Below are 12,149 nucleotides of genomic sequence, written 5' to 3' on the forward strand. Positions count from 1 at the left end.
TGCATGTATTGTGCCGATTTAGAGAATAAGTGTATACAATTATCAAGCAGAGTACGTATGCAAAAATAATTCTTTTATAATTTTCGATTTATTCTTTTAATTGTCAAATAATCTTACATTTCTAATCGAATCTGTGATATGTAATAAGAAAAAAAAAATGAATAAAATAATAATGATAATAATAGTCGAGTGAATATCTTTAGCGATACGCGTATATGTATTCTTAGCAATTCAAAATTTGTAGAGAAAAATACTCGCCTAAACATATGCTATATATTTCTTAATTGAAATGTTTAAATGAATACTTAATTATATATAAAATGAAAGGATTTCGTTCGAATTACGATAGCGATGTAAAGACAGAGGGGAATATTAAAACAGGTTTAAGTGTAATAACAAATAACGTTACGGAGACGATTTTTATTAGTTTCGATTAAATTGTAATACTATCGATGATAATCAATCAATGCAGTCATAATTGTTTTTTTATTTTTTAAATAAACAGTTCGATATTAATCATTTATAAAACAAGGCTTTAAATTCATGACGAAACTGTTACTTAAGTTCAATAAACTTCAATTTATTTCGATTATAGCATTCATCTAAAATTACAAAATTAATTGACTTTGTAAGAATAATTGATAAACCGAGACATTTTCTTGCATAAAAATTGCGTAAATTACACAAGATACCACAGATCAATCGTATCAATGACCGGGACAATTGAACCGCATTAAGCAAAGGTTATGAGGTTAACCCAGTACCCAGTACAATGCCACACCAAATGTAAAGAGACTTTATCGCAAAATTCTCAGAATATGTAACAAATGCGTTATATAAATGATTATGTTTGCTAAACACAGGGGTGTATAATTACGATAAAAGTTCAAATGAAATGCTAGGAAAATTTGTTACCTTGTTACGTGTCTGAATAGTAAAACAACTTGCATCGTTTCAAAATATAAATATACAACACAACTCTTTACATTCTTACAGGTTAAAAAATGCAAAAAAAAGGGACTTTCTCTTTATTATAGTATGGAAATACCTTATTCATGGCCTCGCATTATGTACCACTAGGAATGTTCGTAGAACTAATAGAAGAAAATATTTCCACTTAATCGGAAGCCTTGTTATTTCTTTTCTAGGATCAAGTTAATGAAAGTCTACAACATACACACACAAAAACAAAAACAATTTGCTTAAATTATTTTTAGTTCCTATCTAAAACGATAATTAAGTCCACGAAAACTATTGTTCGTTTCAAGTCATAGGGTGGTTTTATGCTTTTTCAACAGCAAATGCATTCATCGGCGGAAAAACGCTCTTTTCTCGAATTAATTCAAAGATCGTTTTTCTTGGCATTTCGTTATATAAAACAAAATACATTTGAAAGAATTACCAAACGGAGGGTATGGAGCCATTAGCATTAGCAGTTGACTTCTAAGAGATTAAAATGATTATGCTGTACACCACTTGTGATACATAGCACGCAGAACGACTTCAAATTCAGTTTTTATTATTATATCAATCGACTCAGAAATATTCTCGGAATTAATTTAAATTTGTCGGTCTGCCTGTGCATATAATTTTCTATACAACTTGAAGGTCATTGGTGCTATTTTGGTATACTTTGACACTCTGACAAGTTTTAGTCCAATGACGAGCCCCTGGAAACTTTGGGCAGGATGTTGTCTACTTTCGAATTCGTTACATTAAATTGCTAGCTGGCAGCAACATACTACGCAGTTCTAAGCCACCTAATAAATGAGCCAAAAGATTCGCTAAAGGGTTCACAAGTAGCAAACATTCTATCGTTTCGCGATCTTTGCATAATGTTAAAGATGAAAGGTCTTTGGCTTGGCTCATTTAAATACCAACGTATTCCGAATAACATCAGATGTGCACGGTAAGTAATGAGTACTAAGTGGTACAAATTATTAAATTTTCAGTAGTAAAAGGAAATGCGCGCAATGAAAATCTTTATAATCCTACATATAAATTGTACAAGAAACATATTTATGGAGAATAACGGTAATTATTTTTTAATAGGATCTAATTACAGCAGGCATATGCACCTGTTTTTGTGTGATCCCCAAAAACTTTTTAATTTTGTTGCGGAAACTATTTATGCGGTGAATAGGGACCGCACAATCGCACAAAAAAAGATGGCACAAAAACAGGTTTAAGTGTAATAACAAATAACGTTACGGAGACGAATTTCATTATTTTCGATTAAATTGTAATACTGTCAATGATAATCAATGCAATCAGAATTTATTTTTTTTTTAAATTTTTTAAAATAATTTTCAAGGCATTAGTAGTTTTTAGTTGAATAGAGCGAAATAAAAAAAAAAAAATATTTCCAACGAGTATTAAAAATCCATCGATAAGAGAAATTTCGTGTAGCTTATCATCAGACAACATCTTTGATTGACAGACATTTTTCTGGAAAAGGCGGTAGTGGGATTTTAAAAAGTTTTTCGAATTTTATTTTATTTATTTTTCTAAACTACGAGGTGCCGATAACCTTTGTATTTATGCAAGGACAACGTTTGCTTTTAAATAAATTGAGGAATTTACGTCATGATAACATACATGCAAACACATGCAAAACAATTAATTAATCAATTATATTAACACAGAAATCATAAAAATTTTAAAATTTCTTACTTCCCATATAGTTTCCTAAGCAGATATGGTATAAATGTTATAAATAATAACATAAATATCTTTGCTTATAATGCGTGCACATGATGTATGTATGCGTGTGTATATATGTATTTGTCTCATAAATGCCTTTATCTAAACTAGCGATTAAATTTAAAGTAATATCAATCTTTACTCGCCTTTCAAAGATTATTTTACTATACTTTGTTAGAGATTAAAAATCGAAGCAATAATTTATAGATAAAGTCTAAAGTTTAAATCTCTTTGGGTAGAAATAAGACACTGTTTCCAAGGGTTTATACCATGTAGCTTGGAAATCAAACTTAGCGATAGTAACAGCAGTTTGCATATAACATTTAATTTAATAAACAATAACTTATACGATGTTTTGGTATCTTATTAAAATCTAGTTAAACTAGAAATGTTGAACAGATATAGCGAAGGTGGCGTGACAATTTCGCTTTCTACAAAAAACACATATTTTCCGCTTAATTGTACCAATGGTGAAATGGCGCGTCCCATTTGAAACGTAAATTGACTTTATAATCGTAAAAATTTGAAATTTCTTATATAAGACGTTTTTGGGTTCAATTCTCAGTGAGGAAGAGTTTACTTTGGTTTAGTGTTCAGTCGACAAAGGTACAACACTTACCGATTGGGTACACATCCGCTACGCTGCGGTCACTTCCGTATAACATTCACCGCATTCACTTCTTCTTCCAAAGTCATCATAGTGTTACTCCTGAGTGATTGATCATCTAAAAAAAAAAAAAAAATCTTCTACTAATGCGTCTCAACTGCTTTTACAGAATAGAAATATTAGCCATTCTGTTGAATATTAAGATATTGAGAAATCAAATCTCATATATTTGTACATCCTTCCTTTCTTTTCCACTTAGGATATTTCGAATCAATTAGTAACTTCGCAGCTTTCTTTTTTTTAATATCTAAAATCGCTCAGGGTGTCTCCTCCATTCATACAACATGATGATGACGGCCAGACAGAGGTGAAGAAAGAGAAGGTCGTGACGGCCGCAGGCTAACGGGCGTACCCCCAATGGGTAAGTGATATGCTTTTACCGCCTGAGCACTCACTACACCTACGACCAAATTAAACTTGGGATTTGGAACCGCGAATACGATTTGGTAGTCGCGGATACGATCATGCGGACATGATCGCTAAGTTGTACTATATGAGTAACATGCATGAGAAATATGCACTAATTTACACTTTCATCAAAACGTTATTAGATGTGAAAATAAATTTTCGTTAGGCAATCTTTGCCCATCAATATCATCAAGAATGAATGAACCTAAACCTTATTGATATTATACTTGTCGACTGCGTTCAAGATGCTTGCAGGGGCATCATGAAATATAATTATTATATGGTAAATGATGACAGAGTCCATTGCTCTTGGAACAAACTATCAATCAAAATCAAATGAACCATTATGTGCAATCACTCGTTAGATGCGTGAATACCCTGAAAAAGCTGATCATATATATTATATGACGTCAACAGCAACAATTAAAGAAAATTAAAATTGTATTCTAGTGGAATAAGAAGAAGAATACGTTCGATTATAAATTTTTCACATGAGAATAAAAGTTCACTTTGATGGCATTGTTAATATAACATTAAATGTTTAAAAAAAAATAGAAGAAATCTAAAACGAACAATTTACTGCAGCATAATGTCCATTGATAAAGTGCGTACGACCGGGACAATTTCTTAATTCACAATCAATATTTCAAAAAAAGCAAGCAAGTAGTAGGTCTAAAAAAGTTATATAAGCACAGGATAGAAAACAAAAAACAAAGGCAGAAGGATTGCTTCTTACATTTCCTTTTAGACTTTATGCGATGATATCTGAGATGTTAAAAATGAATTTGGTATACAATAACTGTACAAAAGGACTCTTCATCTTTTTAATATATACCCCACCTCACTTGTGATACAAGGTCTTATTAAGTTTGCGCGGAAGTAACGCCTAGAACGACTTGAGATATACCCACCTTTCACTATCGGTCGATTCAGAAAGGAATTCTTGAGCTTGTCTCTCCATCTTGTTTTCTTGCGTTCAATCTACATTTTTTTAAATATTTTGATGAAAATTGATACACTTAGGTGTTTTGACTCACAGGAGTCCTTGTTATCTACCGCTTCCCATATAACACTTCACTTTAAATAGTCGTTACATAAATATCTGTAGGATGGTGTAGGATAGGTAGCCCACTGTACTGCTTTTGCTTATTTTTTTATATGTGGGAAAGTAGCTCAGCTAGGAATTTCGTATAAAGAGGAGGATGTGAAGATACTTCATCTTCCACTTCTGTGCATTAACTGCCTCAGTTTTAATTGTTTTCATAAATCAACGAATTCTAAACTGAGCGCTTAATTAGAACATATCTGTAGTGAATTTTTCTTTTCATACGATTCTAATTTTTTCGGCTGTAAGGCGTCCTGATGGCTTGCACCAAAAGAATTCAGTCCATCCATACCAGAACCATAAACTAATCCCAGATGCAAATTTTTCAGGATTTTTTTCTTAAATAGAACTCTGCCTGAAGAGATGGGCATACGAATTTCGTCTTAAACCGATTATAATTTTCTCAATATTCTTCTTCTTATTATTACTATTGTTATTAATTTTGTCAGACAAACAAATTCCAAGACTAAGGTTTTTAAGTGCTGGCGCCTAGGTCTATCCGGTTTTAATAGGAAGCGCTACCACCCTTTGAGGTTTCAATCCATGACCATTGCTTTGCTGATCGGGACCGGCCATATAAGATGATAGAAGTATATACGTCAAAGGAAAGTGAAGAACACATGCGCACACATATCAGCAAGAGTGATCCACAAAAACACAAATATATATAAAATATTTCCAGCCTAGAGTTACAGTGGATTGCAAAATAACGTATCTCGGGTTTTAGTAGATTTTATAAATTATTACTTGATTAAAGCTGGCATTATTTTTATTGCTTATTTAAAATTTCGTAACTGTTTTGTTGTTTCACCACATTACACTCATTATGAAATATATATGAAAAGTAAAATCTTATCAGAAATAATTACAAAACTTTTATTTATCACAGTTCAGTATTAACAAGTGCTTCGCTATTTTTTGTTATATTTTTATTTTGTTTTGCATTGTTTGCATTGTTTGTAAAGCATTTCAATTTCATTCTATTGTACGATGAAAACAAAATGAATAAAATTAACATTTACATACACGAACAAATTACAATTCGAGGAAATAATTAATAAATCATTAAGCATTGCTGTGTTCAAGAATACAATAACATGCATTCAGCCAGGGATGTAATAATAATATCTTGCGGGATATATCCAGTAAGTATTTCTACTATTGGTTACAAATCGAAAGATGAAATCAGCATGCCTTCGTATCATCGATGATGTGAGAAAAGCTCTAATGCATTGATAATATTCTTTATTAAAAACTCATTTGAATATGCGCACCTTTGTTTGCAGTGATATCACTTAATTATTAATGCAATGACATGGATTTCTTCTATATTATATTATTCATTTTATATTTTTGTATGCACCATCGAACATCAAAGCTATTCTGGATTTCTCATTCCGTTTGCAATACAATAATACATCAACGTTATGTACGCATAGCAATATAACTTCTTATATAGAGAGTGTATTTTTGAGTAAATCTTTTAAAAGACTTTGAACTTATTCCAAGTTGATGTCATAGGCGACTAACACATTTGAAAAATGCATGCAACAGCGAATAAATGAAAAATATTTACTTGTTTTCGGTAATCTAAGAGATTTAGTTTTGGTAGAGATCGTTCCAAAATTTGATGTAAACATTTATAAATTGTAAAAACATTTCTGCGTGAAGATATGGTCGCAATCAGCCCAGTCATATATCCTACATATATATTAACAGAAAATTTTATGAACCTTATATACTGAGTGATTAATCCGTTGAGCGCTCAAAATTTGAAAAAACTCACTTTACAGGCCTACAATGTTGAGAAGTATGCTTTGAATATTCCGATCAGCGTTGAAACACGATCTCGAAAGCCATCATCCTCTCTATGCCCATTAAACGTTGTCTGCTGAAGTCGGTTTATACAGAATATAGAAATCCCTCTTGTGCTTATTCTTAGAGTAGAAGTAGGTGTTGCTCCTGTCATTAGGTGTACCTTTCGTATAAGTGTGTGCACGAGAAGTATTTTCTGTAGCGCTTGTGTCAATCGGGTTATTTATGCACTTTCTGCGTCGCAGCCTGGAATGACATGGTTTTTCTTTTTGTTTTGCTTCAGAATGTAAACAAAAAACAGCTGTGTACGTTTCTGTTGTTTGCAGCTAAGGCCTTAACAAAAAAAAAAAAACAAGAGAGGGAAACAAACAGTACTGCATTTCAGACATTTATTGAAAAATGAAATCGCATACGCCATTAACCGTTCAATTAAAATATCTAAACATGAACGAGTCAGTTTATTTACCAAGAGCTGCAATTAGAAATACAGAGTTACGGTTAGCACGCTTTGCCAACATGATACGAACGTTGAAATACTTTATTTAATTTGGTTATTCATTTACAATACTTTTTTTTTTTACAAAACGATATGTAATTAATTTTATTAGCACTGGAAATATGAAGAAAAAAACAAATTTTTTTTTTTTTTTTTTTTGTTTGTAAAAATAAAATTTATGGTCTTGAGAAATGCGAATATGACTTAAATAAATAATGATTAATCTCAACTTCTGTCGAAATTATTGCGATTAAGAAAGATTTTAATCAACTGTAAAAAGTGCACATCGATAAGATTAAAACGCTAGAAATTGTTTATTTTTTACTTCATTTTTTATAGATTTATCATAAGCAAGACTTTAAATCTCCAAAATATAGATCGGACACGTTTTCATTTATTTGTTTTTATTTTTATTTATTTATTATACCCTACATCATCATTTCAAGTGTATGCAGATACTTGAGATGCAATCATCTTCTAATGTATTATACCTTGTCTGTCCGTCTGTTCGTTTTTCAGTACTAGGTATATTAAGTCTGTGCAGACGGTTGTAACAGATTGGGATATAACCATCTTTTATTGTATTATAGCTTGTTTGTCGGTCTGTCCATCAGTTCGTTTTATTTATGTCCAACCTACAGGTTACATTAAATTATCTTATTATCTTATATGAGGCGTTGTTTTATTCGCTTTTATAAAATTTCAATTATTAAATCACCAAAGATCCACAGATCAGAGGCTTTGTAAACTGATTTATATACATTTGATTAAATAGATGATTAGAATATAAAATCTGCTAAATTCACGTGACTTTATAAGCGAAGTACAAAGATTCGTACCGAGCAGTTATTAATATACTTTGGAGAGGTCCAAAACTAAAGCAACTTCAGGAATCATATAACTCAATATACTTTATATAGGGATTTGTCCTACGGGCAATGTTCTATTGGGATAATCCTCCTTTTTAGAGGTCACGCTTCTCCCTTGTACAATTACCTCATTGTGCCGTCGGGCGCTATGCCAAGTACTCACGTTAAATATCGACAGCAATCATCTACCTGGGAAATATAGCGTCTATAGCATTACAAGTCCACTTTTATATATTATATAGATCACCTATTCAAAAATTATTTAAAATAATATTTAAAGCTAAAGCAATTCCCATTATATTATATATATATAATAGGTCATTATCAATGAGTAAGACTAAATGTCTATTCGAAGGTACATAAAAAAGTCGTGAAAATCAATGTTTATAATTATTGAAGTAAAGATCCCGGGATGAACTTAACTTAACAGTATAAAATTGTTTGAGATTCAACTTCAAATATTATAAGTTTTTAAAACATCATTTATACGTTTAAGAAATGTTTCGTAAACAGTATATGCACAATAGAAAACTTATTATTTTAAGTAATGATACACAATTTGAAACAAGCTCAAGTTCAAGGTTAAATTTAGGTTTTTTTGTTTTTTTTTATTATTTTTTATTCATTCATGAGTAGAAAACAGTATTTACAAATATTTATTCTGGCCTTAGTAATACGAGCAAAGTAGTTAATTAAAATTTATGTATGACATATAAATGTTTATAAGTGTATTTAATCATACATGTGGTTACGTATATTGTTTAACAAGCGAGAGATGTGCGATAAGTTCGTACGAACACTTTTAATTTATAAAAGTGTTGTGTTTCAATTACACGGGAAATGAATGATTAAAATCAATTTCAAAATCACATTTTTTTTTTTTTTTTTTTTTTTTTTTTTTTTTTTTTTTTATGCATAAATAATTTTACATTGAGTTTGGTGAAGTCGATTACGAAAGCAAATAAGAGAAACTGATACTCAACTTGGTAAACTGTAAAAATCTTATTTTTTTTAACAACGGGTTCGTCAATAAGCCCATCAGAAGCAATTTAACTGTATTCGATCAATTTTTGATTTAGGTTATGAATTATTTATGAAAATCTATCGATATTTTTGATGATTTCGTGAGATATCATAAATGTTTTATGGGCCAAATACAATCGTTTCATATTAATTTTCGTAAGTCTTAGGGATCTGCACATAGATGGATACATGGTCGTGACTATACACGCTCATGATCGCGCACTGTCACAAAAATAATGAAAAGTTTAGTATACTAGTACATCTTGGCGTTAAGTCAGACAAGGTAACTCGCCATGCGATAAGAAAGGGAAGGGTAGATAATAAAATGCATTTATTAATTGTAAGTTATATATAATATTTTGTATGCAATTATAATTAGAATATGTAAATATGCTTAAACATATGTACATTTTGTGTGTTTTTTTTTTTTAAATTTGGAAATATGCCTTAAATGCCGTCAAAGTTTAATGGACTGTAATGTGAACTTGTTGAAAAGTTCACACCATACATAAGTTAAATTTAATTTCATATGTTCACGTTACTAACGCATGGTTGATATCGTCTGGTTTTCCCCATTAAATTTTTATTGGTTTCTTCTCATTTTTTTTTTTTTTTTTTTTTTTTTTTTTTTTTTTTTTTTTTTTTTTTGATAGCATTGTTTTTTGTTTTCTTTTGCTAAATATTAATATACAATGTATAATATATAAAATATAAATTATGCAGCAAGTATTTGTTTGTAAAGAATATGATTTATATTTCTAGCATGAATGTGTTCTACTTTAAAATATTTCGAGCTCAATAATAAAGGTATCTTCGGTGAATACTAAGCGTCTGTGTGGATAATGGCAAATTGCAGGGACGGAATATTGATTGACTGAAGGTTCAAATTTTTTTTAAACAATCCAATAATGAATCGATTAAACACGAAAATCTTGTGTATTTTTAATAATAAAAAGAAATCTTGACTTTGCGAGAAATGATCGAATCTCTTCTACTATTGCCACTTCTTCTTTATTAATTGCATGCTGCTGTCTTCCACTTTACTTTTGTTTCTTAATGCCTTTTAATTGCTACTCGCTAACTGCCGCTTCTTATTTGCTATTTGTTACTCTTTTCTTTTCTTCTTGTCTTCTTCTTTATTTTTCGCACTTGCTGCTCGCTACTTATTGCTTGCCAGTTGATATTGGCCACTTGCTATTTACTACTTTCGTTTTGTTTTTTGCTTTTGATATTTCCTTTTTGCTCGCTGGTGTTTGCTACTTGTTGCTTTAATACTTGCCACCTGCCAATGGCTGCTTTTTTAGTTGTTGCTCACATTTTAATACTTGGCGCCTGCTACTAGCTGGCTTCTACCTGTTGCATATCTTTTGATACTGTCTAGCGGCTATTTGTTTTTTGCTATTTGCTGCTTGCCAGTTAATACCAGCCACCTGATACCTCCTACTTTCTCTTTACTATTTGTCACTGCTTGTTGTTTTCTGCTTGTTGCTTCCTTTTGAAACTTGTCATCTGTTATTTGCTAATCTGTCTTTCCTTAGTACTTGTTGTTTGTCAGTTCATACCAGCCATCCGCTATTTACTACTTCCGCTTTGCTATTTTCCTCTGGCTGTTTCGTACTTGTTGCTTACCTTTCAATACATATCACTTGGTAGTTGCTACTTTTTCTTTGCTACTTGTTACTTGCTATTTACTAATTTCGCTTTGCTATTGTTGGCTTGCTACTTGGTACTTGCTACCAGCTGTTTGCTGATAATGATTACTAGTTATTTCGAGAAATTTATCATGACCATTCAACGCCTAAGGAGGAAAATGGACGCAATAAACGCCCATGATTAACATAAAAAATTTTAGTTAAAAATTATTACAAAGGTGTCTGGAATCAGGCAAACGTGAGGGATAAATTTATAATCTTGTACTGATCAACAATAAATCTATTGTATCCATTCGCTTATGGCGAGTGTAATAAAAAATTGAAACGTGTTCAAAACCATTTTGTTCCTTAATTAAAAATTTTCAATTAAGGAGAGCTGATAAATAAATGTAACGCAAAAATGTAGGTCATAAATGTCATCAATGAGTTAAGAACCATTAGCTAATGACTTAAAATGCATGTTCCCTTGTAGATGAGAAAGCGTGAAAAACATAAATTTTGAATTATTCTTTGTGTATTGACTTTCAAAAGCACTTTCATTGCCTGCCTTTTGTTACTATATTTAACTTTGTAAATTTCCTATTTTATTAAGTCGTAAGACGTTAAAGATATCTACCCATTACTCGTTCAATTGTCTTATAATCAATGGAAGAACTTCTTTAATAAAATATTTTTTTTGTTATTGTTGTAATAACCCAGTTGTTTGTTATATTAATCGAAATATTTTACTTTTTTGTAAATTTATTGCTTATTATATAAAAAAAAAAATATTGTATAATACAATAACTTTCTTTTGATTTCTCTACTAAATGCTCAACATTCTGTAAAGAATATACTGTTGTGATCAGAATGTTTGGCGATAATGCTAGAAGGAGTGTATTACGACACCTAACACCTGCAGAGATGCTTGAATAACGGATGATCCAGAGCAAGACTTATTTTCAATACTTCAATATTTATTATTTCCTCACTGCCACGAAACTCCCCGAAAGACGGTTTCCAGGATCGAAACTGGTTTACATAAGCTCCTATGACTTCCGATTAGCCCTCTATGTACCGAAAATCGAGGAGAATATGTCGACACAGGCCTGCCACCAAGCGCTTCAGCCCAGCTACTACTTCTGTAATATGTTCATCTCCGTAATAGAGCAACTACCGAACAAACGAGCCTTCTTTCAAAGGCAAAGAAAACTTATTACAAAATATCTCTTAGACTTCTTTTTAAAAAGCCCGCCTCTTCCTATCTGCCGTCATCTACAGCCTATTGTTAGAATAGTTGATGTTTGCCATAGGATAGCGACCTTGAACATTCATACTATTAACTAAACATGACTAGATCGTTTCATGGATACTGATCAAGAATATTTATGTATATGTATGGTTTGTATATTTCTGTGACCTGGCGAATGAT

This window comes from Glossina fuscipes, unplaced genomic scaffold (assembly GCF_014805625.2).
Source record: "Glossina fuscipes isolate IAEA_lab_2018 unplaced genomic scaffold, Yale_Gfus_2 2, whole genome shotgun sequence".
NCBI classification, from domain to species: Eukaryota; Metazoa; Arthropoda; class Insecta; order Diptera; family Glossinidae; genus Glossina; species Glossina fuscipes.